The following is a 26,519-nucleotide window of genomic DNA, read 5'->3' on the forward strand; positions in this document are numbered from 1 at the left end:
TCTTCAAAGTAGCCACACTTCAAAGTTGCATTGATCACAGCGTTGCACACTCTTGGCAGGTTTTTATGTGCTTAGGGTCATTGTCCTGTTGGAAGGTGAACATTCACCCCATTGTGAGGTCCTGAGTGCTCTGGAGCAGGTTTTCATCAAAGATCTCCCTGAACTTTAATCCGTTCATCTTTCCCTCGCTCATGACTAGTCTCTCAGTCCCTGCCGCTGAAAAACATCCCCACATCATGATGCTGTTATGTAAATCATTTACAGATTATTTGATAGTTCACTCAAGAGCTTAGACATACCAGATCATCAAGGACAACAACCACCCGAGCCACTGCCTGTTCACCCCGCTACCATCCAGAAGGCAAAGTCAGTACAGGTGCATCAAACCTGGGACCGAGAGACTGAAAAACAACTTCTATCTCAAGGCCATCAGACTGTTAAACAGGCATCACTAACACAGAGAGGCTGCTACCTACAAATAGAAATCATCATCTCCCAGCTCGTTCAGTGTGACAGGGTCTAGGTCTTCCAATTAAGCACCGCCACGTGGAGTCGTAGACTCCGACAATGAAAGAAATGTTTTGCCTTTATCGTGTAGTGTGGCGCCCGATGGCTGACCAATAGAAACTCGACCAGCACTGAGTACACACACAAATTAGGATTATTGTGAATAGTCAGATTTATATAATAGTTCGATTTAAACGTCTACATGCTTTGCAAGAAGAACGATTTCCCTAAAAATCCTGTTTACATTTTGATAAATGCAGATTTCGCCAATCGAAATAAACTTTCTACCACAATAACCATGTTATTTTCGGGAAGCCTATATTATTCTTAGTTCTTAAATGTTTGTATGTGAAAAATATGGTCCAAACACACCAAGACATTCGTGAAGAGGGCACGACAATGCCTATTTCTCCTCAGGTGGCTGAAAAGATTTGGCATTGGACCTCAGATCCTGAAATAATATCTAAAGCTGCACCATCGAGAGCATTTTGACTGGCTGCATCACCGCTTGGTATGGCAACTGCTCGGCATCCGACTGCAATTCGCTACAGAGGATAGTGCTTACATCACTGAGGCCGAGCTTCCTGCCATCCAGGACCTCTATACCAGGCGGTGTCAGAGGAAGGCCCAAAGAATTGCTAAAGACTCCAGCCACCTAAGTCATAGACTGTAGACCGGGATCTTTTATTTCAGCTCATGAAACATGGGACCAACACTTTACATGTTGTGTTAATATTTTAGATTACACAGTTAGTACTTTAAGTCATTCAAAAGGAGACTTTTTGCCGTAACATTGTGTATCAAAATGGCGTGACCCGGATTCTGCGGCCACAACACAGAGCACTAACCACTGTATGATCATGGCGAGTTACCAGGGCTTGTGGGAGACCCCTTGAGTGGAAAGCCAAAAAGTCAGCTGTGCCTGTCCACGTCACTGCATGCTTGAATAACCCAATTTGTCCCACAGACACACAAGCACTAACTGTAATCTAACTGGCATCAAAGTGTAACGTTAGACTTTGGAATTTAACCACCTCAGCCACGTCACAGTGAAGGCCTGCTTGAGTAGATCGATTTCACCACAACATATACAAGCCCTGGTAGCTCGCCGTGATCGTATAGTGGTTAGTACTCTGCGTTGTGGCCGCAGCAACCCCGGTTCGAATCCGGGTCACGGCATTGAAATTCACAATGTCACGGCATAAGGGCTCTTTTTGAATAAGTAGTGTGAACTAAACTGATTAAGTAGAGTGAATTTAGCAGAGATTGTGGAAAGGGTGCCACTGACCACTGGTGAATAAATAATTACTATACCTCTGTCATTATAACATTAAATAAGCAGAGATTGATAACAGTGTAGGTTACCATACTATACGTTTAGTTTCGTTGGCTACAGTCACAAAGTGAACAACTGTATCGGGATAATTTTGACAACAACTAAGAGCATTGAAGCACAAAGCGAAAACTTCTCCGCCTCGTCCCGAAGCTATGCATGGGCTGATACTCTGTGTTAGTCTATCATTGTGCTCATCTGCAGAGCTGCTCATGGCGACATCATATGGCTGAGTCTCAGTTTAACTCATTCAAAAAGCGCCCTCAAGCCGTGAATCGCATTGCCATGAGCGGTACTAACCATTATATGATCACGGCAAGCTACCAGGGCTTGTGTGTGAGGGGGAGATATTAGGCTACTCAAGCATGCCGTTGCCTTGATGTGGAAAATGTGGCTAAATACCATTGTTGACTAGTTAGACTAGAGAGACTCAACAGTGTATTGTGTAGTAGAATAGATTTAGTACTGACTCCTGTAGAGTATTGTGTGGTACAGTGGAATACAGTGCTCTGCTAGTGTAGAGTACGGTTCTGAAGTATCCTTGGAATAGGAACATGCCCTCCCCTGGACAATGATTAACATCCATGAGGGTGACGGTCAACCTCTCCTTGATTATATCATCCAGGGGCAACATATTGGGTTCCCCCAAACTCCAGAGGATAAATCTATCATTCTCTGACCTGAACACAGGGAAAAGATAATGGAAAGATGGGTGTGTTGGACCAGGTCTAATTCAGGCCCACAGTATCGTCACTGTGCATATGGGACAGGAAGAACAGGCAAACATACTGACACTTCCTAACCTGCTAGAAGTCCACTGGCAGCAGAGTATAGGGTTAAGTTTCCCATTCATTATTCACAGCTCTGGAGAATCATCCTCGGAAAATGACGAGAAGAGAGAGCAATGTGCCTTTCACTGAGGAGTGACTTCCGTCTGGCCACTCTACCGTAAAGGCCTGATTGGTGGAGTGCTGCAGAGATGGTTGTCCTTCTGGAAGGTTCTCCCAGCTCGTTCAGTGTGACAGGGTCTAGGTCTTCCAATTAAGCACCGCCACGTGGAGTCGTAGACTCCGACAATGAAAGAAATGTTTTGCCTTTATCGTGTAGTGTGGCGCCCGATGGCTGACCAATAGAAACTCGACCAGCACTGAGTACACACACAAATTAGGATTATTGTGAATAGTCAGATTTATATAATAGTTCGATTTAAACGTCTACATGCTTTGCAAGAAGAACGATTTCCCTAAAAATCCTGTTTACATTTTGATAAATGCAGATTTCGCCAATCGAAATAAACTTTCTACCACAATAACCATGTTATTTTCGGGAAGCCTATATTATTCTTAGTTCTTAAATGTTTGTATGTGAAAAATATGGTCCAAACACACCAAGACATTCGTGAAGAGGGCACGACAATGTCTATTTCTCCTCAGGAGGCTGAAAAGATTTGGCATTGGACCTCAGATCCTGAAATAATATCTAAAGCTGCACCATCGAGAGCATTTTGACTGGCTGCATCACCGCTTGGTATGGCAACTGCTCGGCATCCGACTGCAATTCGCTACAGAGGATAGTGCTTACATCACTGAGGCCGAGCTTCCTGCCATCCAGGACCTCTATACCAGGCGGTGTCAGAGGAAGGCCCAAAGAATTGCTAAAGACTCCAGCCACCTAAGTCATAGACTGTAGACCGGGATCTTTTATTTCAGCTCATGAAACATGGGACCAACACTTTACATGTTGTGTTAATATTTTAGATTACACAGTTAGTACTTTAAGTCATTCAAAAGGAGACTTTTTGCCGTAACATTGTGTATCAAAATGGCGTGACCCGGATTCTGCGGCCACAACACAGAGCACTAACCACTGTATGATCATGGCGAGTTACCAGGGCTTGTGGGAGACCCCTTGAGTGGAAAGCCAAAAAGTCAGCTGTGCCTGTCCACGTCACTGCATGCTTGAATAACCCAATTTGTCCCACAGACACACAAGCACTAACTGTAATCTAACTGGCATCAAAGTGTAACGTTAGACTTTGGAATTTAACCACCTCAGCCACGTCACAGTGAAGGCCTGCTTGAGTAGATCGATTTCACCACAACATATACAAGCCCTGGTAGCTCGCCGTGATCGTATAGTGGTTAGTACTCTGCGTTGTGGCCGCAGCAACCCCGGTTCGAATCCGGGTCACGGCATTGAAATTCACAATGTCACGGCATAAGGGCTCTTTTTGAATAAGTAGTGTGAACTAAACTGATTAAGTAGAGTGAATTTAGCAGAGATTGTGGAAAGGGTGCCACTGACCACTGGTGAATAAATAATTACTATACCTCTGTCATTATAACATTAAATAAGCAGAGATTGATAACAGTGTAGGTTACCATACTATACGTTTAGTTTCGTTGGCTACAGTTTAAAGGCAGAGTCACAAAGTGAACAACTGTATCGGGATAATTTTGACAACAACTAAGAGCATTGAAGCACAAAGCGAAAACTTCTCCGCCTCGTCCCGAAGCTATGCATGGGCAGATACTCGGTGTTAGTCTATCATTGTGCTCATCTGCAGAGCTGCTCATGGCGACATCATATGGCTGAGTCTCAGTTGAACTCATTCAAAAAGCGCCCTCAAGCCGTGAATCGCATTGCCATGAGCGGTACTAACCATTATATGATCACGGCAAGCTACCAGGGCTTGTGTGTGAGGGGGAGATATTAGGCTACTCAAGCATGCCGTTGCCTTGATGTGGAAAATGTGGCTAAATACCATTGTTGACTAGTTAGACTAGAGAGACTCAACAGTGTATTGTGTAGTAGAATAGAGTTAGTACTGACCCCTGTAGAGTATTGTGTGGTACAGTGGAATACAGTGCTCTGCTAGTGTAGAGTACGGTTCTGAAGTATCCTTGGAATAGGAACATGCCCTCCCCTGGACAATGATTAGCATCCATGAGGGTGACGGTCAACCTCTCCTTGATTATATCATCCAGGGGCAACATATTGGGTTCCCCCAAACTCCAGAGGATAAATCTATCATTCTCTGACCTGAACACAGGGAAAAGATAATGGAAAGATGGGTGTGTTGGACCAGGTCTAATTCAGGCCCACAGTATCGTCACTGTGCATATGGGACAGGAAGAACAGGCAAACATACTGACACTTCCTAACCTGCTAGAAGTCCACTGGCAGCAGAGTATAGGGTTAAGTTTACCATTCATTATTCACAGCTCTGGAGAATCATCCTCGGAAAATGACGAGAAGAGAGAGCAATGTGCCTTTCACTGAGGAGTGACTTCCGTCTGGCCACTCTACCGTAAAGGCCTGATTGGTGGAGTGCTGCAGAGATGGTTGTCCTTCTGGAAGGTTCTCCCAGCTCGTTCAGTGTGACAGGGTCTAGGTCTTCCAATTAAGCACCGCCACGTGGAGTCGTAGACTCCGACAATGAAAGAAATGTTTTGCCTTTATCGTGTAGTGTGGCGCCCGATGGCTGACCAATAGAAACTCGACCAGCACTGAGTACACACACAAATTAGGATTATTGTGAATAGTCAGATTTATATAATAGTTCGATTTAAACATCTACATGCTTTGCAAGAAGAACCATTTCCCTAAAAATCCTGTTTACATTTTGATAAATGCAGATTTCGCCAATCGAAATAAACTTTCTACCACAATAACCATGTTATTTTCGGGAAGCCTATATTATTCTTAGTTCTTAAAGGTTTGTATGTGAAAAATATGGTCCAAACACACCAAGACATTCGTGAAGAGGGCACGACAATGCCTATTTCTCCTCAGGAGGCTGAAAAGATTTGGCATTGGACCTCAGATCCTGAAATAATATCTAAAGCTGCACCATCGAGAGCATTTTGACTGGCTGCATCACCACTTGGTATGGCAACTGCTCGGCATCCGACTGCAATTCGCTACAGAGGATAGTGCTTACATCACTGAGGCCGAGCTTCCTGCCATCCAGGACCTCTATACCAGGCGGTGTCAGAGGAAGGCCCAAAGAATTGCTAAAGACTCCAGCCACCTAAGTCATAGACTGTAGACCGGGATCTTTTATTTCAGCTCATGAAACATGGGACCAACACTTTACATGTGTTAATATTTTAGATTACACAGTTAGTACTTTGAGTCATTCAAAAGGAGACTTTTTGCCGTAACATTGTGTATCAAAATGGCGTGACCCGGATTCTGCGGCCACAACACAGAGCACTAACCACTGTATGATCATGGCGAGTTACCAGGGCTTGTGGGAGACCCCTTGAGTTGAAAGCCAAAAAGTCAGCTGTGCCTGTCCACGTCACTGCATGCTTGAATAACCCAATTTGTCCCACAGACACACAAGCACTAACTGTAATCTAACTGGCATCAAAGTGTAACATTAGACTTTGGAATTTAACCACCTCAGCCACGTCACAGTGAAGGCCTGCTTGAGTAGATCGATTTCACCACAACATATACAAGCCCTGGTAGCTCGCCGTGATCGTATAGTGGTTAGTACTCTGCGTTGTGGCCGCAGCAACCCCGGTTCGAATCCGGGTCACGGCATTGAAATTCACAATGTCACGGCATAAGGGCTCTTTTTGAATAAGTAGTGTGAACTAAACTGATTAAGTAGAGTGAATTTAGCAGAGATTGTGGAAAGGGTGCCACTGACCACTGGTGAATAAATAATTACTATACCTCTGTCATTATAACATTAAATAAGCAGAGATTGATAACAGTGTACGTTACCATACTATACGTTTAGTTTCGTTGGCTACAGTCACAAAGTGAACAACTGTATCGGGATAATTTTGACAACAACTAAGAGCATTGAAGCACAAAGCGAAAACTTCTCCGCCTCGTCCCGAAGCTATGCATGGGCTGATACTCTGTGTTAGTCTATCATTGTGCTCATCTGCAGAGCTGCTCATGGCGACATCATATGGCTGAGTCTCAGTTTAACTCATTCAAAAAGCGCCCTCAAGCCGTGAATCGCATTGCCATGAGCGGTACTAACCATTATATGATCACGGCAAGCTACCAGGGCTTGTGTGTGAGGGGGAGATATTAGGCTACTCAAGCATGCCGTTGCCTTGATGTGGAAAATGTGGCTAAATACCATTGTTGACTAGTTAGACTAGAGAGACTCAACAGTGTATTGTGTAGTAGAATAGATTTAGTACTGACTCCTGTAGAGTATTGTGTGGTACAGTGGAATACAGTGCTCTGCTAGTGTAGAGTACGGTTCTGAAGTATCCTTGGAATAGGAACATGCCCTCCCCTGGACAATGATTAACATCCATGAGGGTGACGGTCAACCTCTCCTTGATTATATCATCCAGGGGCAACATATTGGGTTCCCCCAAACTCCAGAGGATAAATCTATCATTCTCTGACCTGAACACAGGGAAAAGATAATGGAAAGATGGGTGTGTTGGACCAGGTCTAATTCAGGCCCACAGTATCGTCACTGTGCATATGGGACAGGAAGAACAGGCAAACATACTGACACTTCCTAACCTGCTAGAAGTCCACTGGCAGCAGAGTATAGGGTTAAGTTTCCCATTCATTATTCACAGCTCTGGAGAATCATCCTCGGAAAATGACGAGAAGAGAGAGCAATGTGCCTTTCACTGAGGAGTGACTTCCGTCTGGCCACTCTACCGTAAAGGCCTGATTGGTGGAGTGCTGCAGAGATGGTTGTCCTTCTGGAAGGTTCTCCCAGCTCGTTCAGTGTGACAGGGTCTAGGTCTTCCAATTAAGCACCGCCACGTGGAGTCGTAGACTCCGACAATGAAAGAAATGTTTTGCCTTTATCGTGTAGTGTGGCGCCCGATGGCTGACCAATAGAAACTCGACCAGCACTGAGTACACACACAAATTAGGATTATTGTGAATAGTCAGATTTATATAATAGTTCGATTTAAACGTCTACATGCTTTGCAAGAAGAACGATTTCCCTAAAAATCCTGTTTACATTTTGATAAATGCAGATTTCGCCAATCGAAATAAACTTTCTACCACAATAACCATGTTATTTTCGGGAAGCCTATATTATTCTTAGTTCTTAAATGTTTGTATGTGAAAAATATGGTCCAAACACACCAAGACATTCGTGAAGAGGGCACGACAATGTCTATTTCTCCTCAGGAGGCTGAAAAGATTTGGCATTGGACCTCAGATCCTGAAATAATATCTAAAGCTGCACCATCGAGAGCATTTTGACTGGCTGCATCACCGCTTGGTATGGCAACTGCTCGGCATCCGACTGCAATTCGCTACAGAGGATAGTGCTTACATCACTGAGGCCGAGCTTCCTGCCATCCAGGACCTCTATACCAGGCGGTGTCAGAGGAAGGCCCAAAGAATTGCTAAAGACTCCAGCCACCTAAGTCATAGACTGTAGACCGGGATCTTTTATTTCAGCTCATGAAACATGGGACCAACACTTTACATGTTGTGTTAATATTTTAGATTACACAGTTAGTACTTTAAGTCATTCAAAAGGAGACTTTTTGCCGTAACATTGTGTATCAAAATGGCGTGACCCGGATTCTGCGGCCACAACACAGAGCACTAACCACTGTATGATCATGGCGAGTTACCAGGGCTTGTGGGAGACCCCTTGAGTGGAAAGCCAAAAAGTCAGCTGTGCCTGTCCACGTCACTGCATGCTTGAATAACCCAATTTGTCCCACAGACACACAAGCACTAACTGTAATCTAACTGGCATCAAAGTGTAACGTTAGACTTTGGAATTTAACCACCTCAGCCACGTCACAGTGAAGGCCTGCTTGAGTAGATCGATTTCACCACAACATATACAAGCCCTGGTAGCTCGCCGTGATCGTATAGTGGTTAGTACTCTGCGTTGTGGCCGCAGCAACCCCGGTTCGAATCCGGGTCACGGCATTGAAATTCACAATGTCACGGCATAAGGGCTCTTTTTGAATAAGTAGTGTGAACTAAACTGATTAAGTAGAGTGAATTTAGCAGAGATTGTGGAAAGGGTGCCACTGACCACTGGTGAATAAATAATTACTATACCTCTGTCATTATAACATTAAATAAGCAGAGATTGATAACAGTGTAGGTTACCATACTATACGTTTAGTTTCGTTGGCTACAGTTTAAAGGCAGAGTCACAAAGTGAACAACTGTATCGGGATAATTTTGACAACAACTAAGAGCATTGAAGCACAAAGCGAAAACTTCTCCGCCTCGTCCCGAAGCTATGCATGGGCTGATACTCGGTGTTAGTCTATCATTGTGCTCATCTGCAGAGCTGCTCATGGCGACATCATATGGCTGAGTCTCAGTTGAACTCATTCAAAAAGCGCACTCAAGCCGTGAATCGCATTGCCATGAGCGGTACTAACCATTATATGATCACGGCAAGCTACCAGGGCTTGTGTGTGAGGGGGAGATATTAGGCTACTCAAGCATGCCGTTGCCTTGATGTGGAAAATGTGGCTAAATACCATTGTTGACTAGTTAGACTAGAGAGACTCAACAGTGTATTGTGTAGTAGAATAGAGTTAGTACTGACCCCTGTAGAGTATTGTGTGGTACAGTGGAATACAGTGCTCTGCTAGTGTAGAGTACGGTTCTGAAGTATCCTTGGAATAGGAACATGCCCTCCCCTGGACAATGATTAGCATCCATGAGGGTGACGGTCAACCTCTCCTTGATTATATCATCCAGGGGCAACATATTGGGTTCCCCCAAACTCCAGAGGATAAATCTATCATTCTCTGACCTGAACACAGGGAAAAGATAATGGAAAGATGGGTGTGTTGGACCAGGTCTAATTCAGGCCCACAGTATCGTCACTGTGCATATGGGACAGGAAGAACAGGCAAACATACTGACACTTCCTAACCTGCTAGAAGTCCACTGGCAGCAGAGTATAGGGTTAAGTTTACCATTCATTATTCACAGCTCTGGAGAATCATCCTCGGAAAATGACGAGAAGAGAGAGCAATGTGCCTTTCACTGAGGAGTGACTTCCGTCTGGCCACTCTACCGTAAAGGCCTGATTGGTGGAGTGCTGCAGAGATGGTTGTCCTTCTGGAAGGTTCTCCCAGCTCGTTCAGTGTGACAGGGTCTAGGTCTTCCAATTAAGCACCGCCACGTGGAGTCGTAGACTCCGACAATGAAAGAAATGTTTTGCCTTTATCGTGTAGTGTGGCGCCCGATGGCTGACCAATAGAAACTCGACCAGCACTGAGTACACACACAAATTAGGATTATTGTGAATAGTCAGATTTATATAATAGTTCGATTTAAACATCTACATGCTTTGCAAGAAGAACCATTTCCCTAAAAATCCTGTTTACATTTTGATAAATGCAGATTTCGCCAATCGAAATAAACTTTCTACCACAATAACCATGTTATTTTCGGGAAGCCTATATTATTCTTAGTTCTTAAAGGTTTGTATGTGAAAAATATGGTCCAAACACACCAAGACATTCGTGAAGAGGGCACGACAATGCCTATTTCTCCTCAGGAGGCTGAAAAGATTTGGCATTGGACCTCAGATCCTGAAATAATATCTAAAGCTGCACCATCGAGAGCATTTTGACTGGCTGCATCACCGCTTGGTATGGCAACTGCTCGGCATCCGACTGCAATTCGCTACAGAGGATAGTGCTTACATCACTGAGGCCGAGCTTCCTGCCATCCAGGACCTCTATACCAGGCGGTGTCAGAGGAAGGCCCAAAGAATTGCTAAAGACTCCAGCCACCTAAGTCATAGACTGTAGACCGGGATCTTTTATTTCAGCTCATGAAACATGGGACCAACACTTTACATGTGTTAATATTTTAGATTACACAGTTAGTACTTTGAGTCATTCAAAAGGAGACTTTTTGCCGTAACATTGTGTATCAAAATGGCGTGACCCGGATTCTGCGGCCACAACACAGAGCACTAACCACTGTATGATCATGGCGAGTTACCAGGGCTTGTGGGAGACCCCTTGAGTGGAAAGCCAAAAAGTCAGCTGTGCCTGTCCACGTCACTGCATGCTTGAATAACCCAATTTGTCCCACAGACACACAAGCACTAACTGTAATCTAACTGGCATCAAAGTGTAACGTTAGACTTTGGAATTTAACCACCTCAGCCACGTCACAGTGAAGGCCTGCTTGAGTAGATCGATTTCACCACAACATATACAAGCCCTGGTAGCTCGCCGTGATCGTATAGTGGTTAGTACTCTGCGTTGTGGCCGCAGCAACCCCGGTTCGAATCCGGGTCACGGCATTGAAATTCACAATGTCACGGCATAAGGGCTCTTTTTGAATAAGTAGTGTGAACTAAACTGATTAAGTAGAGTGAATTTAGCAGAGATTGTGGAAAGGGTGCCACTGACCACTGGTGAATAAATAATTACTATACCTCTGTCATTATAACATTAAATAAGCAGAGATTGATAACAGTGTAGGTTACCATACTATACGTTTAGTTTCGTTGGCTACAGTTTAAAGGCAGAGTCACAAAGTGAACAACTGTATCGGGATAATTTTGACAACAACTAAGAGCATTGAAGCACAAAGCGAAAACTTCTCCGCCTCGTCCCGAAGCTATGCATGGGCAGATACTCGGTGTTAGTCTATCATTGTGCTCATCTGCAGAGCTGCTCATGGCGACATCATATGGCTGAGTCTCAGTTGAACTCATTCAAAAAGCGCCCTCAAGCCGTGAATCGCATTGCCATGAGCGGTACTAACCATTATATGATCACGGCAAGCTACCAGGGCTTGTGTGTGAGGGGGAGATATTAGGCTACTCAAGCATGCCGTTGCCTTGATGTGGAAAATGTGGCTAAATACCATTGTTGACTAGTTAGACTAGAGAGACTCAACAGTGTATTGTGTAGTAGAATAGAGTTAGTACTGACCCCTGTAGAGTATTGTGTGGTACAGTGGAATACAGTGCTCTGCTAGTGTAGAGTACGGTTCTGAAGTATCCTTGGAATAGGAACATGCCCTCCCCTGGACAATGATTAGCATCCATGAGGGTGACGGTCAACCTCTCCTTGATTATATCATCCAGGGGCAACATATTGGGTTCCCCCAAACTCCAGAGGATAAATCTATCATTCTCTGACCTGAACACAGGGAAAAGATAATGGAAAGATGGGTGTGTTGGACCAGGTCTAATTCAGGCCCACAGTATCGTCACTGTGCATATGGGACAGGAAGAACAGGCAAACATACTGACACTTCCTAACCTGCTAGAAGTCCACTGGCAGCAGAGTATAGGGTTAAGTTTACCATTCATTATTCACAGCTCTGGAGAATCATCCTCGGAAAATGACGAGAAGAGAGAGCAATGTGCCTTTCACTGAGGAGTGACTTCCGTCTGGCCACTCTACCGTAAAGGCCTGATTGGTGGAGTGCTGCAGAGATGGTTGTCCTTCTGGAAGGTTCTCCCAGCTCGTTCAGTGTGACAGGGTCTAGGTCTTCCAATTAAGCACCGCCACGTGGAGTCGTAGACTCCGACAATGAAAGAAATGTTTTGCCTTTATCGTGTAGTGTGGCGCCCGATGGCTGACCAATAGAAACTCGACCAGCACTGAGTACACACACAAATTAGGATTATTGTGAATAGTCAGATTTATATAATAGTTCGATTTAAACATCTACATGCTTTGCAAGAAGAACCATTTCCCTAAAAATCCTGTTTACATTTTGATAAATGCAGATTTCGCCAATCGAAATAAACTTTCTACCACAATAACCATGTTATTTTCGGGAAGCCTATATTATTCTTAGTTCTTAAAGGTTTGTATGTGAAAAATATGGTCCAAACACACCAAGACATTCGTGAAGAGGGCACGACAATGCCTATTTCTCCTCAGGAGGCTGAAAAGATTTGGCATTGGACCTCAGATCCTGAAATAATATCTAAAGCTGCACCATCGAGAGCATTTTGACTGGCTGCATCACCGCTTGGTATGGCAACTGCTCGGCATCCGACTGCAATTCGCTACAGAGGATAGTGCTTACATCACTGAGGCCGAGCTTCCTGCCATCCAGGACCTCTATACCAGGCGGTGTCAGAGGAAGGCCCAAAGAATTGCTAAAGACTCCAGCCACCTAAGTCATAGACTGTAGACCGGGATCTTTTATTTCAGCTCATGAAACATGGGACCAACACTTTACATGTGTTAATATTTTAGATTACACAGTTAGTACTTTGAGTCATTCAAAAGGAGACTTTTTGCCGTAACATTGTGTATCAAAATGGCGTGACCCGGATTCTGCGGCCACAACACAGAGCACTAACCACTGTATGATCATGGCGAGTTACCAGGGCTTGTGGGAGACCCCTTGAGTGGAAAGCCAAAAAGTAATCTGTGCCTGTCCTCGTCACTGCATGCTTGAATAACCCAATTTGTCCCACAGACACACAAGCACTAACTGTAATCTAACTGGCATCAAAGTGTAACGTTAGACTTTGGAATTTAACCACCTCAGCCACGTCACAGTGAAGGCCTGCTTGAGTAGATCGATTTCACCACAACATATACAAGCCCTGGTAGCTCGCCGTGATCGTATAGTGGTTAGTACTCTGCGTTGTGGCCGCAGCAACCCCGGTTCGAATCCGGGTCACGGCATTGAAATTCACAATGTCATGGCATAAGGGCTCTTTTTGAATAAGTAGTGTGAACTAAACTGATTAAGTAGAGTGAATTTAGCAGAGATTGTGGAAAGGGTGCCACTGACCACTGGTGAATAAATAATTACTATACCTCTGTCATTATAACATTAAATAAGCAGAGATTGATAACAGTGTAGGTTACCATACTATACGTTTAGTTTCGTTGGCTACAGTTTAAAGGCAGAGTCACAAAGTGAACAACTGTATCGGGATAATTTTGACAACAACTAAGAGCATTGAAGCACAAAGCGAAAACTTCTCCGCCTCGTCCCGAAGCTATGCATGGGCTGATACTCGGTGTTAGTCTATCATTGTGCTCATCTGCAGAGCTGCTCATGGCGACATCATATGGCTGAGTCTCAGTTGAACTCATTCAAAAAGCGCCCTCAAGCCGTGAATCGCATTGCCATGAGCGGTACTAACCATTATATGATCACGGCAAGCTACCAGGGCTTGTGTGTGAGGGGGAGATATTAGGCTACTCAAGCATGCCGTTGCCTTGATGTGGAAAATGTGGCTAAATACCATTGTTGACTAGTTAGACTAGAGAGACTCAACAGTTTATTGTGTAGTAGAATAGTTAGTACTGACCCCTGTAGAGTATTGTGTGGTACATTGGAATACAGTGCTCTGCTAGTGTAGAGTACGGTTCTGAAGTATCCTTGGAATAGGAACATGCCCTCCCCTGGACAATGATTAGCATCCATGAGGGTGACGGTCAACCTCTCCTTGATTATATCATCCAAGGGCAACATATTGGGTTCCCCCAAACTCCAGAGGATAAATCTATCATTCTCTGACCTGAACACAGGGAAAAGAGAATGGAAAGATGGGTGTGTTGGACCAGGTCTAATTCAGGCCCACAGTATCGTCACTGTGCATATGGGACAGGAAGAACAGGCAAACATACTGACACTTCCTAACCTGCTAGAAGTCCACTGGCAGCAGAGTATAGGGTTAAGTTTACCATTCATTATTCACAGCTCTGGAGAATCATCCTCGGAAAATGACGAGAAGAGAGAGCAATGTGCCTTTCACTGAGGAGTGACTTCCGTCTGGCCACTCTACCATAAAGGCCTGATTGGTTGAGTGCTGCAGAGATGGTTGTCCTTCTGGAAGGTTCTCCCAGCTCGTTCAGTGTGACAGGGTCTAGGTCTTCCAATTAAGCACCGCCACGTGGAGTCGTAGACTCCGACAATGAAAGAAATGTTTTGCCTTTATTTATGTAGTGTGGCGCCCGATGGCTGACCAATAGAAACTCGACCAGCACTGAGAACACACACAAATTAGGATTATTGTGAATAGTCAGATTTATATAATAGTTCGATTTAAACGTCTACATACTTTGCAAGAAGAACGATTTCCCTAAAAATCCTGTTTACATTTTGATAAATGCAGATTTCGCCAATCGAAATAAACTTTCTACCACAATAACCATGTTATTTTCGGGAAGCCTATATTATTCTTAGTTCTTAAAGGTTTGTATGTGAAAAATATGGTCCAAACACACCAAGACATTCGTGAAGAGGGCACGACAATGTCTATTTCTCCTCAGGAGGCTGAAAAGATTTGGCATTGGACCTCAGATCCTGAAATAATATCTAAAGCTGCACCATCGAGAGCATTTTGACTGGCTGCATCACCGCTTGGTATGGCAACTGCTCGGCATCCGACTGCAATTCGCTACAGAGGATAGTGCTTACATCACTGAGGCCGAGCTTCCTGCCATCCAGGACCTCTATACCAGGCGGTGTCAGAGGAAGGCCCAAAGAATTGCTAAAGACTCCAGCCACCTAAGTCATAGACTGTAGACCGGGATCTTTTATTTCAGCTCATGAAACATGGGACCAACACTTTACATGTTGTGTTAATATTTTAGATTACACAGTTAGTACTTTGAGTCATTCAAAAGGAGACTTTTTGCCGTAACATTGTGTATCAAAATGGCGTGACCCGGATTCTGCGGCCACAACACAGAGCACTAACCACTGTATGATCATGGCGAGTTACCAGGGCTTGTGGGAGACCCCTTGAGTGGAAAGCCAAAAAGTCAGCTGTGCCTGTCCTCGTCACTGCATGCTTGAATAACCCAATTTGTCCCACAGACACACAAGCACTAACTGTAATCTAACTGGCATCAAAGTGTAACGTTAGACTTTGGAATTTAACCACCTCAGCCACGTCACAGTGAAGGCCTGCTTGAGTAGATCGATTTCACCACAACATATACAAGCCCTGGTAGCTCGCCGTGATCGTATAGTGGTTAGTACTCTGCGTTGTGGCCGCAGCAACCCCGGTTCGAATCCGGGTCACGGCATTGAAATTCACAATGTCACGGCATAAGGGCTCTTTTTGAATAAGTAGTGTGAACTAAACTGATTAAGTAGAGTGAATTTAGCAGAGATTGTGGAAAGGGTGCCACTGACCACTGGTGAATAAATAATTACTATACCTCTGTCATTATAACATTAAATAAGCAGAGATTGATAACAGTGTAGGTTACCATACTATACGTTTAGTTTCGTTGGCTACAGTTTAAAGGCAGAGTCACAAAGTGAACAACTGTATCGGGATAATTTTGACAACAACTAAGAGCATTGAAGCACAAAGCGAAAACTTCTCCGCCTCGTCCCGAAGCTATGCATGGGCTGATACTCGGTGTTAGTCTATCATTGTGCTCATCTGCAGAGCTGCTCATGGCGACATCATATGGCTGAGTCTCAGTTGAACTCATTCAAAAAGCGCCCTCAAGCCGTGAATCGCATTGCCATGAGCGGTACTAACCATTATATGATCACGGCAAGCTACCAGGGCTTGTGTGTGAGGGGGAGATATTAGGCTACTCAAGCATGCCGTTGCCTTGATGTGGAAAATGTGGCTAAATACCATTGTTGACTAGTTAGACTAGAGAGACTCAACAGTTTATTGTGTAGTAGAATAGTTAGTACTGACCCCTTTAGAGTATTGTGTGGTACATTGGAATACAGTGCTCTGCTAGTGTAGAGTACGGTTCTGAAGTATCCTTGGAATAGGAACATGCCCTCCCCTGGACAATGATTAGCATCCATGAGGGTGACGGTCAACCTCTCCTTGATTATATCATCCAAGGGCAACATATTGGGTTCCCCCAAACTCCAGAGGATAAATCTATCATTCTCTGACCTGAACACAGGGAAAAGAGAATGGAAAGATGGGTGTGTTGGACCAGGTCTAATTCAGGCCCACAGTATCGTCACTGTGCATATGGGACAGGAAGAACAGGCAAACATACTGACACTTCCTAACCTGCTAGAAGTCCACTGGCAGCAGAGTATAGGGTTAAGTTTACCATTCATTATTCACAGCTCTGGAGAATCATCCTCGGAAAATGACGAGAAGAGAGAGCAATGTGCCTTTCACTGAGGAGTGACTTCCGTCTGGCCACTCTACCATAAAGGCCTGATTGGTTGAGTGCTGCAGAGATGGTTGTCCTTCTGGAAGGTTCTCCCAGCTCGTTCAGTGTGACAGGGTCTAGGTCTTCCAATTAAGCACCGCCACGTGGAGTCGTAGACTCCGACAATGAAAGAAATGTTTTGCCTTTATTTATGTAGTGTGGCGCCCGATGGCTGACCAATAGAAACTCGACCAGCACTGAGAACACACACAAATTAGGATTATTGTGAATAGTCAGATTTATATAATAGTTCGATTTAAACGTCTACATACTTTGCAAGAAGAACGATTTCCCTAAAAATCCTGTTTACATTTTGATAAATGCAGATTTCGCCAATCGAAATAAACTTTCTACCACAATAACCATGTTATTTTCGGGAAGCCTATATTATTCTTAGTTCTTAAAGGTTTGTATGTGAAAAATATGGTCCAAACACACCAAGACATTCGTGAAGAGGGCACGACAATGTCTATTTCTCCTCAGGAGGCTGAAAAGATTTGGCATTGGACCTCAGATCCTGAAATAATATCTAAAGCTGCACCATCGAGAGCATTTTGACTGGCTGCATCACCGCTTGGTATGGCAACTGCTCGGCATCCGACTGCAATTCGCTACAGAGGATAGTGCTTACATCACTGAGGCCGAGCTTCCTGCCATCCAGGACCTCTATACCAGGCGGTGTCAGAGGAAGGCCCAAAGAATTGCTAAAGACTCCAGCCACCTAAGTCATAGACTGTAGACCGGGATCTTTTATTTCAGCTCATGAAACATGGGACCAACACTTTACATGTTGTGTTAATATTTTAGATTACACAGTTAGTACTTTGAGTCATTCAAAAGGAGACTTTTTGCCGTAACATTGTGTATCAAAATGGCGTGACCCGGATTCTGCGGCCACAACACAGAGCACTAACCACTGTATGATCATGGCGAGTTACCAGGGCTTGTGGGAGACCCCTTGAGTGGAAAGCCAAAAAGTCAGCTGTGCCTGTCCTCGTCACTGCATGCTTGAATAACCCAATTTGTCCCACAGACACACAAGCACTAACTGTAATCTAACTGGCATCAAAGTGTAACGTTAGACTTTGGAATTTAACCACCTCAGCCACGTCACAGTGAAGGCCTGCTTGAGTAGATCGATTTCACCACAACATATACAAGCCCTGGTAGCTCGCCGTGATCGTATAGTGGTTAGTACTCTGCGTTGTGGCCGCAGCAACCCCGGTTCGAATCCGGGTCACGGCATTGAAATTCACAATGTCACGGCATAAGGGCTCTTTTTGAATAAGTAGTGTGAACTAAACTGATTAAGTAGAGTGAATTTAGCAGAGATTGTGGAAAGGGTGCCACTGACCACTGGTGAATAAATAATTACTATACCTCTGTCATTATAACATTAAATAAGCAGAGATTGATAACAGTGTAGGTTACCATACTATACGTTTAGTTTCGTTGGCTACAGTTTAAAGGCAGAGTCACAAAGTGAACAACTGTATCGGGATAATTTTGACAACAACTAAGAGCATTGAAGCACAAAGCGAAAACTTCTCCGCCTCGTCCCGAAGCTATGCATGGGCTGATACTCGGTGTTAGTCTATCATTGTGCTCATCTGCAGAGCTGCTCATGGCGACATCATATGGCTGAGTCTCAGTTGAACTCATTCAAAAAGCGCCCTCAAGCCGTGAATCGCATTGCCATGAGCGGTACTAACCATTATATGATCACGGCAAGCTACCAGGGCTTGTGTGTGAGGGGGAGATATTAGGCTACTCAAGCATGCCGTTGCCTTGATGTGGAAAATGTGGCTAAATACCATTGTTGACTAGTTAGACTAGAGAGACTCAACAGTTTATTGTGTAGTAGAATAGTTAGTACTGACCCCTGTAGAGTATTGTGTGGTACATTGGAATACAGTGCTCTGCTAGTGTAGAGTACGGTTCTGAAGTATCCTTGGAATAGGAACATGCCCTCCCCTGGACAATGATTAGCATCCATGAGGGTGACGGTCAACCTCTCCTTGATTATATCATCCAAGGGCAACATATTGGGTTCCCCCAAACTCCAGAGGATAAATCTATCATTCTCTGACCTGAACACAGGGAAAAGAGAATGGAAAGATGGGTGTGTTGGACCAGGTCTAATTCAGGCCCACAGTATCGTCACTGTGCATATGGGACAGGAAGAACAGGCAAACATACTGACACTTCCTAACCTGCTAGAAGTCCACTGGCAGCAGAGTATAGGGTTAAGTTTACCATTCATTATTCACAGCTCTGGAGAATCATCCTCGGAAAATGACGAGAAGAGAGAGCAATGTGCCTTTCACTGAGGAGTGACTTCCGTCTGGCCACTCTACCATAAAGGCCTGATTGGTTGAGTGCTGCAGAGATGGTTGTCCTTCTGGAAGGTTCTCCCAGCTCGTTCAGTGTGACAGGGTCTAGGTCTTCCAATTAAGCACCGCCACGTGGAGTCGTAGACTCCGACAATGAAAGAAATGTTTTGCCTTTATTTATGTAGTGTGGCGCCCGATGGCTGACCAATAGAAACTCGACCAGCACTGAGAACACACACAAATTAGGATTATTGTGAATAGTCAGATTTATATAATAGTTCGATTTAAACGTCTACATACTTTGCAAGAAGAACGATTTCCCTAAAAATCCTGTTTACATTTTGATAAATGCAGATTTCGCCAATCGAAATAAACTTTCTACCACAATAACCATGTTATTTTCGGGAAGCCTATATTATTCTTAGTTCTTAAAGGTTTGTATGTGAAAAATATGGTCCAAACACACCAAGACATTCGTGAAGAGGGCACGACAATGTCTATTTCTCCTCAGGAGGCTGAAAAGATTTGGCATTGGACCTCAGATCCTGAAATAATATCTAAAGCTGCACCATCGAGAGCATTTTGACTGGCTGCATCACCGCTTGGTATGGCAACTGCTCGGCATCCGACTGCAATTCGCTACAGAGGATAGTGCTTACATCACTGAGGCCGAGCTTCCTGCCATCCAGGACCTCTATACCAGGCGGTGTCAGAGGAAGGCCCAAAGAATTGCTAAAGACTCCAGCCACCTAAGTCATAGACTGTAGACCGGGATCTTTTATTTCAGCTCATGAAACATGGGACCAACACTTTACATGTTGTGTTAATATTTTAGATTACACAGTTAGTACTTTGAGTCATTCAAAAGGAGACTTTTTGCCGTAACATTGTGTATCAAAATGGCGTGACCCGGATTCTGCGGCCACAACACAGAGCACTAACCACTGTATGATCATGGCGAGTTACCAGGGCTTGTGGGAGACCCCTTGAGTGGAAAGCCAAAAAGTCAGCTGTGCCTGTCCTCGTCACTGCATGCTTGAATAACCCAATTTGTCCCACAGACACACAAGCACTAACTGTAATCTAACTGGCATCAAAGTGTAACGTTAGACTTTGGAATTTAACCACCTCAGCCACGTCACAGTGAAGGCCTGCTTGAGTAGATCGATTTCACCACAACATATACAAGCCCTGGTAGCTCGCCGTGATCGTATAGTGGTTAGTACTCTGCGTTGTGGCCGCAGCAACCCCGGTTCGAATCCGGGTCACGGCATTGAAATTCACAATGTCACGGCATAAGGGCTCTTTTTGAATAAGTAGTGTGAACTAAACTGATTAAGTAGAGTGAATTTAGCAGAGATTGTGGAAAGGGTGCCACTGACCACTGGTGAATAAATAATTACTATACCTCTGTCATTATAACATTAAATAAGCAGAGATTGATAACAGTGTAGGTTACCATACTATACGTTTAGTTTCGTTGGCTACAGTTTAAAGGCAGAGTCACAAAGTGAACAACTGTATCGGGATAATTTTGACAACAACTAAGAGCATTGAAGCACAAAGCGAAAACTTCTCCGCCTCGTCCCGAAGCTATGCATGGGCTGATACTCGGTGTTAGTCTATCATTGTGCTCATCTGCAGAGCTGCTCATGGCGACATCATATGGCTGAGTCTCAGTTGAACTCATTCAAAAAGCGCCCTCAAGCCGTGAATCGCATTGCCATGAGCGGTACTAACCATTATATGATCACGGCAAGCTACCAGGGCTTGTGTGTGAGGGGGAGATATTAGGCTACTCAAGCATGCCGTTGCCTTGATGTGGAAAATGTGGCTAAATACCATTGTTGACTAGTTAGACTAGAGAGACTCAACAGTTTATTGTGTAGTAGAATAGTTAGTACTGACCCCTGTAGAGTATTGTGTGGTACAGTGGAATACAGTGCTCTGCTAGTGTAGAGTACGGTTCTGAAGTATCCTTGGAATAGGAACATGCCCTCCCCTGGACAATGATTAGCATCCATGAGGGTGACGGTCAACCTCTCCTTGATTATATCATCCAGGGGCAACATATTGGGTTCCCCCAAACTCCAGAGGATAAATCTATCATTCTCTGACCTGAACACAGGGAAAAGATAATGGAAAGATGGGTGTGTTGGACCAGGTCTAATTCAGGCCCACAGTATCGTCACTGTGCATATGGGACAGGAAGAACAGGCAAACATACTGACACTTCCTAACCTGCTAGAAGTCCACTGGCAGCAGAGTATAGGGTTAAGTTTACCATTCATTATTCACAGCTCTGGAGAATCATCCTCGGAAAATGACGAGAAGAGAGAGCAATGTGCCTTTCACTGAGGAGTGACTTCCGTCTGGCCACTCTACCGTAAAGGCCTGATTGGTGGAGTGCTGCAGAGATGGTTGTCCTTCTGGAAGGTTCTCCCAGCTCGTTCAGTGTGACAGGGTCTAGGTCTTCCAATTAAGCACCGCCACGTGGAGTCGTAGACTCCGACAATGAAAGAAATGTTTTGCCTTTATCATGTAGTGTGGCGCCCGATGGCTGACCAATAGAAACTCGACCAGCACTGAGTACACACACAAATTAGGATTATTGTGAATAGTCAGATTTATATAATAGTTCGATTTAAACATCTACATGCTTTGCAAGAAGAACCATTTCCCTAAAAATCCTGTTTACATTTTGATAAATGCAGATTTCGCCAATCGAAATAAACTTTCTACCACAATAACCATGTTATTTTCGGGAAGCCTATATTATTCTTAGTTCTTAAAGGTTTGTATGTGAAAAATATGGTCCAAACACACCAAGACATTCGTGAAGAGGGCACGACAATGCCTATTTCTCCTCAGGAGGCTGAAAAGATTTGGCATTGGACCTCAGATCCTGAAATAATATCTAAAGCTGCACCATCGAGAGCATTTTGACTGGCTGCATCACCGCTTGGTATGGCAACTGCTCGGCATCCGACTGCAATTCGCTACAGAGGATAGTGCTTACATCACTGAGGCCGAGCTTCCTGCCATCCAGGACCTCTATACCAGGCGGTGTCAGAGGAAGGCCCAAAGAATTGCTAAAGACTCCAGCCACCTAAGTCATAGACTGTAGACCGGGATCTTTTATTTCAGCTCATGAAACATGGGACCAACACTTTACATGTGTTAATATTTTAGATTACACAGTTAGTACTTTGAGTCATTCAAAAGGAGACTTTTTGCCGTAACATTGTGTATCAAAATGGCGTGACCCGGATTCTGCGGCCACAACACAGAGCACTAACCACTGTATGATCATGGCGAGTTACCAGGGCTTGTGGGAGACCCCTTGAGTGGAAAGCCAAAAAGTCAGCTGTGCCTGTCCTCGTCACTGCATGCTTGAATAACCCAATTTGTCCCACAGACACACAAGCACTAACTGTAATCTAACTGGCATCAAAGTGTAACGTTAGACTTTGGAATTTAACCACCTCAGCCACGTCACAGTGAAGGCCTGCTTGAGTAGATCGATTTCACCACAACATATACAAGCCCTGGTAGCTCGCCGTGATCGTATAGTGGTTAGTACTCTGTGTTGTGGCCGCAGCAACCCCGGTTCGAATCCGGGTCACGGCATTGAAATTCACAATGTCACGGCATAAGGGCTCTTTTTGAATAAGTAGTGTGAACTAAACTGATTAAGTAGAGTGAATTTAGCAGAGATTGTGGAAAGGGTGCCACTGACCACTGGTGAATAAATAATTACTATACCTCTGTCATTATAACATTAAATAAGCAGAGATTGATAACAGTGTAGGTTACCATACTATACGTTTAGTTTCGTTGGCTACAGTTTAAAGGCAGAGTCACAAAGTGAACAACTGTATCGGGATAATTTTGACAACAACTAAGAGCATTGAAGCACAAAGCGAAAACTTCTCCGCCTCGTCCCGAAGCTATGCATGGGCTGATACTCGGTGTTAGTCTATCATTGTGCTCATCTGCAGAGCTGCTCATGGCGACATCATATGGCTGAGTCTCAGTTGAACTCATTCAAAAAGCGCCCTCAAGCCGTGAATCGCATTGCCATGAGCGGTACTAACCATTATATGATCACGGCAAGCTACCAGGGCTTGTGTGTGAGGGGGAGATATTAGGCTACTCAAGCATGCCGTTGCCTTGATAGGGTTAAGTTTACCATTCATTATTCACAGCTCTGGAGAATCATCCTCGGAAAATGACGAGAAGAGAGAGCAATGTGCCTTTCACTGAGGAGTGACTTCCGTCTGGCCACTCTACAGTAAAGGCCTGATTGGTGGAGTGCTGCAGAGATGGTTGTCCTTCTGGAAGGTTCTCCCAGCTCGTTCAGTGTGACAGGGTCTAGGTCTTCCAATTAAGCACCGCCACGTGGAGTCGTAGACTCTGACAATGAAAGAAATGTTTTGCCTTTATCGTGTAGTGTGGCGCCCGATGGCTGACCAATAGAAACTCGACCAGCACTGAGAACACACACAAATTAGGATTATTGTGAATAGTCAGATTTATATAATAGTTCGATTTAAACATCTACATGCTTTGCAAGAAGAACGATTTCCCTAAAAATCCTGTTTACATTTTGATAAATGCAGATTTCGCCAATCGAAATAAACTTTCTACCACAATAACCATGTTATTTTCGGGAAGCCTATATTATTCTTAGTTCTTAAAGGTTTGTATGTGAAAAATATGGTCCAAACACACCAAGACATTCGTGAAGAGGGCACGACAATGCCTATTTCTCCTCAGGAGGCTGAAAAGATTTGGCATTGGACCTCAGATCCTGAAATAATATCTAAAGCTGCACCATCGAGAGCATTTTGACTGGCTGCATCACCGCTTGGTATGGCAACTGCTCGGCATCCGACTGCAATTCGCTACAGAGGATAGTGCTTACATCACTGAGGCCGAGCTTCCTGCCATCCAGGACCTCTATACCAGGCGGTGTCAGAGGAAGGCCCAAAGAATTGCTAAAGACTCCAGCCACCTAAGTCATAGACTGTAGACCGGGATCTTTTGTTTCAGCTCATGAAACATGGGACCAACACTTTACATGTTGTGTTAATATTTTAGATTACACAGTTAGTACTTTGAGTCATTCAAAAGGAGACTTTTTGCCGTAACATTGTGTATCAAAATGGCGTGACCCGGATTCTGCGGCCACAACACAGAGCACTAACCACTGTATGATTATGGCGAGTTACCAGGGCTTGTGGGAGACCCCTTGAGTGGAAAGCCAAAAAGTCAGCTGTGCCTGTCCACGTCACTGCATGCTTGAATAACCCAATTTGTCCCACAGACACACAAGCACTAACTGTAATCTAACTGGCATCAAAGTGTAACGTTAGACTTTGGAATTTAACCACCTCAGCCACGTCACAGTGAAGGCCTGCTTGAGTAGATCGATTTCACCACAACATATACAAGCCCTGGTAGCTCGCCGTGATCGTATAGTGGTTAGTACTCTGCGTTGTGGCCGCAGCAACCCCGGTTCGAATCCGGGTCACGGCATTGAAATTCACAATGTCACGGCATAAGGGCTCTTTTTGAATAAGTAGTGTGAACTAAAGTGATTAAGTAGAGTGAATTTAGCAGAGATTGTGGAAAGGGTGCCACTGACCACTGGTGAATAAATAATTACTATACCTCTGTCATTATAGCATTAAATAAGCAGAGATTGATAACAGTGTAGGTTACCATACTATACGTTTAGTTTCGTTGGCTACAGTTTAAAGGCAGAGTCACAAAGTGAACAACTGTATCGGGATAATTTTGACAACAACTAAGAGCATTGAAGCACAAAGTGAAAACTTCTCCGCCTCGTCCCGAAGCTATGCATGGGCTGATACTCTGTGTTAGTCTATCATTGTGCTCATCTGCAGAGCTGCTCATGGCGACATCATATGGATGAGTCTCAGTTGAACTCATTCAAAAAGCGCCCTCAAGCCGTGAATCGCATTGCCATGAGCGGTACTAACCATTATATGATCACGGCAAGCTACCAGGGCTTGTGTGTGAGGGGGAGATATTAGGCTACTCAAGCATGCCGTTGCCTTGATGTGGAAAATGTGGCTAAATACCATTGTTGACTAGTTAGACTAGAGAGACTCAACAGTTTATTGTGTAGTAGAATAGTTAGTACTGACCCCTGTAGAGTATTGTGTGGTACATTGGAATACAGTGCTCTGCTAGTGTAGAGTACGGTTCTGAAGTATCCTTGGAATAGGAACATGCCCTCCCCTGGACAATGATTAGCATCCATGAGGGTGACGGTCAACCTCTCCTTGATTATATCATCCAAGGGCAACATATTGGGTTCCCCCAAACTCCAGAGGATAAATCTATCATTCTCTGACCTGAACACAGGGAAAAGAGAATGGAAAGATGGGTGTGTTGGACCAGGTCTAATTCAGGCCCACAGTATCGTCACTGTGCATATGGGACAGGAAGAACAGGCAAACATACTGACACTTCCTAACCTGCTAGAAGTCCACTGGCAGCAGAGTATAGGGTTAAGTTTACCATTCATTATTCACAGCTCTGGAGAATCATCCTCGGAAAATGACGAGAAGAGAGAGCAATGTGCCTTTCACTGAGGAGTGACTTCCGTCTGGCCACTCTACCGTAAAGGCCTGATTGGTGGAGTGCTGCAGAGATGGTTGTCCTTCTGGAAGGTTCTCCCAGCTCGTTCAGTGTGACAGGGTCTAGGTCTTCCAATTAAGCACCGCCACGTGGAGTCGTAGACTCCGACAATGAAAGAAATGTTTTGCCTTTATCGTGTAGTGTGGCGCCCGATGGCTGACCAATAGAAACTCGACCAGCACTGAGTACACACACAAATTAGGATTATTGTGAATAGTCAGATTTATATAATAGTTCGATTTAAACATCTACATGCTTTGCAAGAAGAACGATTTCCCTAAAAATCCTGTTTACATTTTGATAAATGCAGATTTCGCCAATCGAAATAAACTTTCTACCACAATAACCATGTTATTTTCGGGAAGCCTATATTATTCTTAGTTCTTAAAGGTTTGTATGTGAAAAATATGGTCCAAACACACCAAGACATTCGTGAAGAGGGCACGACAATGTCTATTTCTCCTCAGGAGGCTGAAAAGATTTGGCATTGGACCTCAGATCCTGAAATAATATCTAAAGCTGCACCATCGAGAGCATTTTGACTGGCTGCATCACCGCTTGGTATGGCAACTGCTC

The 26,519-nt window shown here is 44.3% G+C and overlaps 11 non-coding genes across 11 annotated transcripts; all 11 read left to right on the forward strand.

Moving 5' to 3' along the window:
- Nucleotides 1-1,614: 1,614 nt before the first annotated feature.
- trnah-gug lies at nt 1,615-1,686 on the forward strand. The gene has a single exon. It is a non-coding gene; the product is annotated as a tRNA-His (tRNA).
- A 2,277-nt stretch (nt 1,687-3,963) lies between these two features.
- On the forward strand, nt 3,964-4,035 carry trnah-gug. Its single transcript has one exon. It is a non-coding gene; the product is annotated as a tRNA-His (tRNA).
- Nucleotides 4,036-6,322: 2,287 nt separating this feature from the next.
- Nucleotides 6,323-6,394, forward strand: trnah-gug. The gene has a single exon. It is a non-coding gene; the product is annotated as a tRNA-His (tRNA).
- Nucleotides 6,395-8,671: 2,277 nt separating this feature from the next.
- On the forward strand, nt 8,672-8,743 carry trnah-gug. Its single transcript has one exon. It is a non-coding gene; the product is annotated as a tRNA-His (tRNA).
- Nucleotides 8,744-11,030: 2,287 nt separating this feature from the next.
- Nucleotides 11,031-11,102, forward strand: trnah-gug. The gene has a single exon. It is a non-coding gene; the product is annotated as a tRNA-His (tRNA).
- Nucleotides 11,103-13,389: 2,287 nt separating this feature from the next.
- Nucleotides 13,390-13,461, forward strand: trnah-gug. The gene has a single exon. It is a non-coding gene; the product is annotated as a tRNA-His (tRNA).
- A 2,289-nt stretch (nt 13,462-15,750) lies between these two features.
- trnah-gug lies at nt 15,751-15,822 on the forward strand. The gene has a single exon. It is a non-coding gene; the product is annotated as a tRNA-His (tRNA).
- A 2,289-nt stretch (nt 15,823-18,111) lies between these two features.
- Nucleotides 18,112-18,183, forward strand: trnah-gug. Its single transcript has one exon. It is a non-coding gene; the product is annotated as a tRNA-His (tRNA).
- A 2,289-nt stretch (nt 18,184-20,472) lies between these two features.
- On the forward strand, nt 20,473-20,544 carry trnah-gug. The gene has a single exon. It is a non-coding gene; the product is annotated as a tRNA-His (tRNA).
- A 2,285-nt stretch (nt 20,545-22,829) lies between these two features.
- On the forward strand, nt 22,830-22,901 carry trnah-gug. The gene has a single exon. It is a non-coding gene; the product is annotated as a tRNA-His (tRNA).
- A 1,839-nt stretch (nt 22,902-24,740) lies between these two features.
- trnah-gug lies at nt 24,741-24,812 on the forward strand. The gene has a single exon. It is a non-coding gene; the product is annotated as a tRNA-His (tRNA).
- Nucleotides 24,813-26,519: the final 1,707 nt, after the last annotated feature.

Source organism: Oncorhynchus mykiss, chromosome 16, assembly GCF_013265735.2.
Source record: "Oncorhynchus mykiss isolate Arlee chromosome 16, USDA_OmykA_1.1, whole genome shotgun sequence".
Taxonomy (NCBI): Eukaryota; Metazoa; Chordata; class Actinopteri; order Salmoniformes; family Salmonidae; genus Oncorhynchus; species Oncorhynchus mykiss.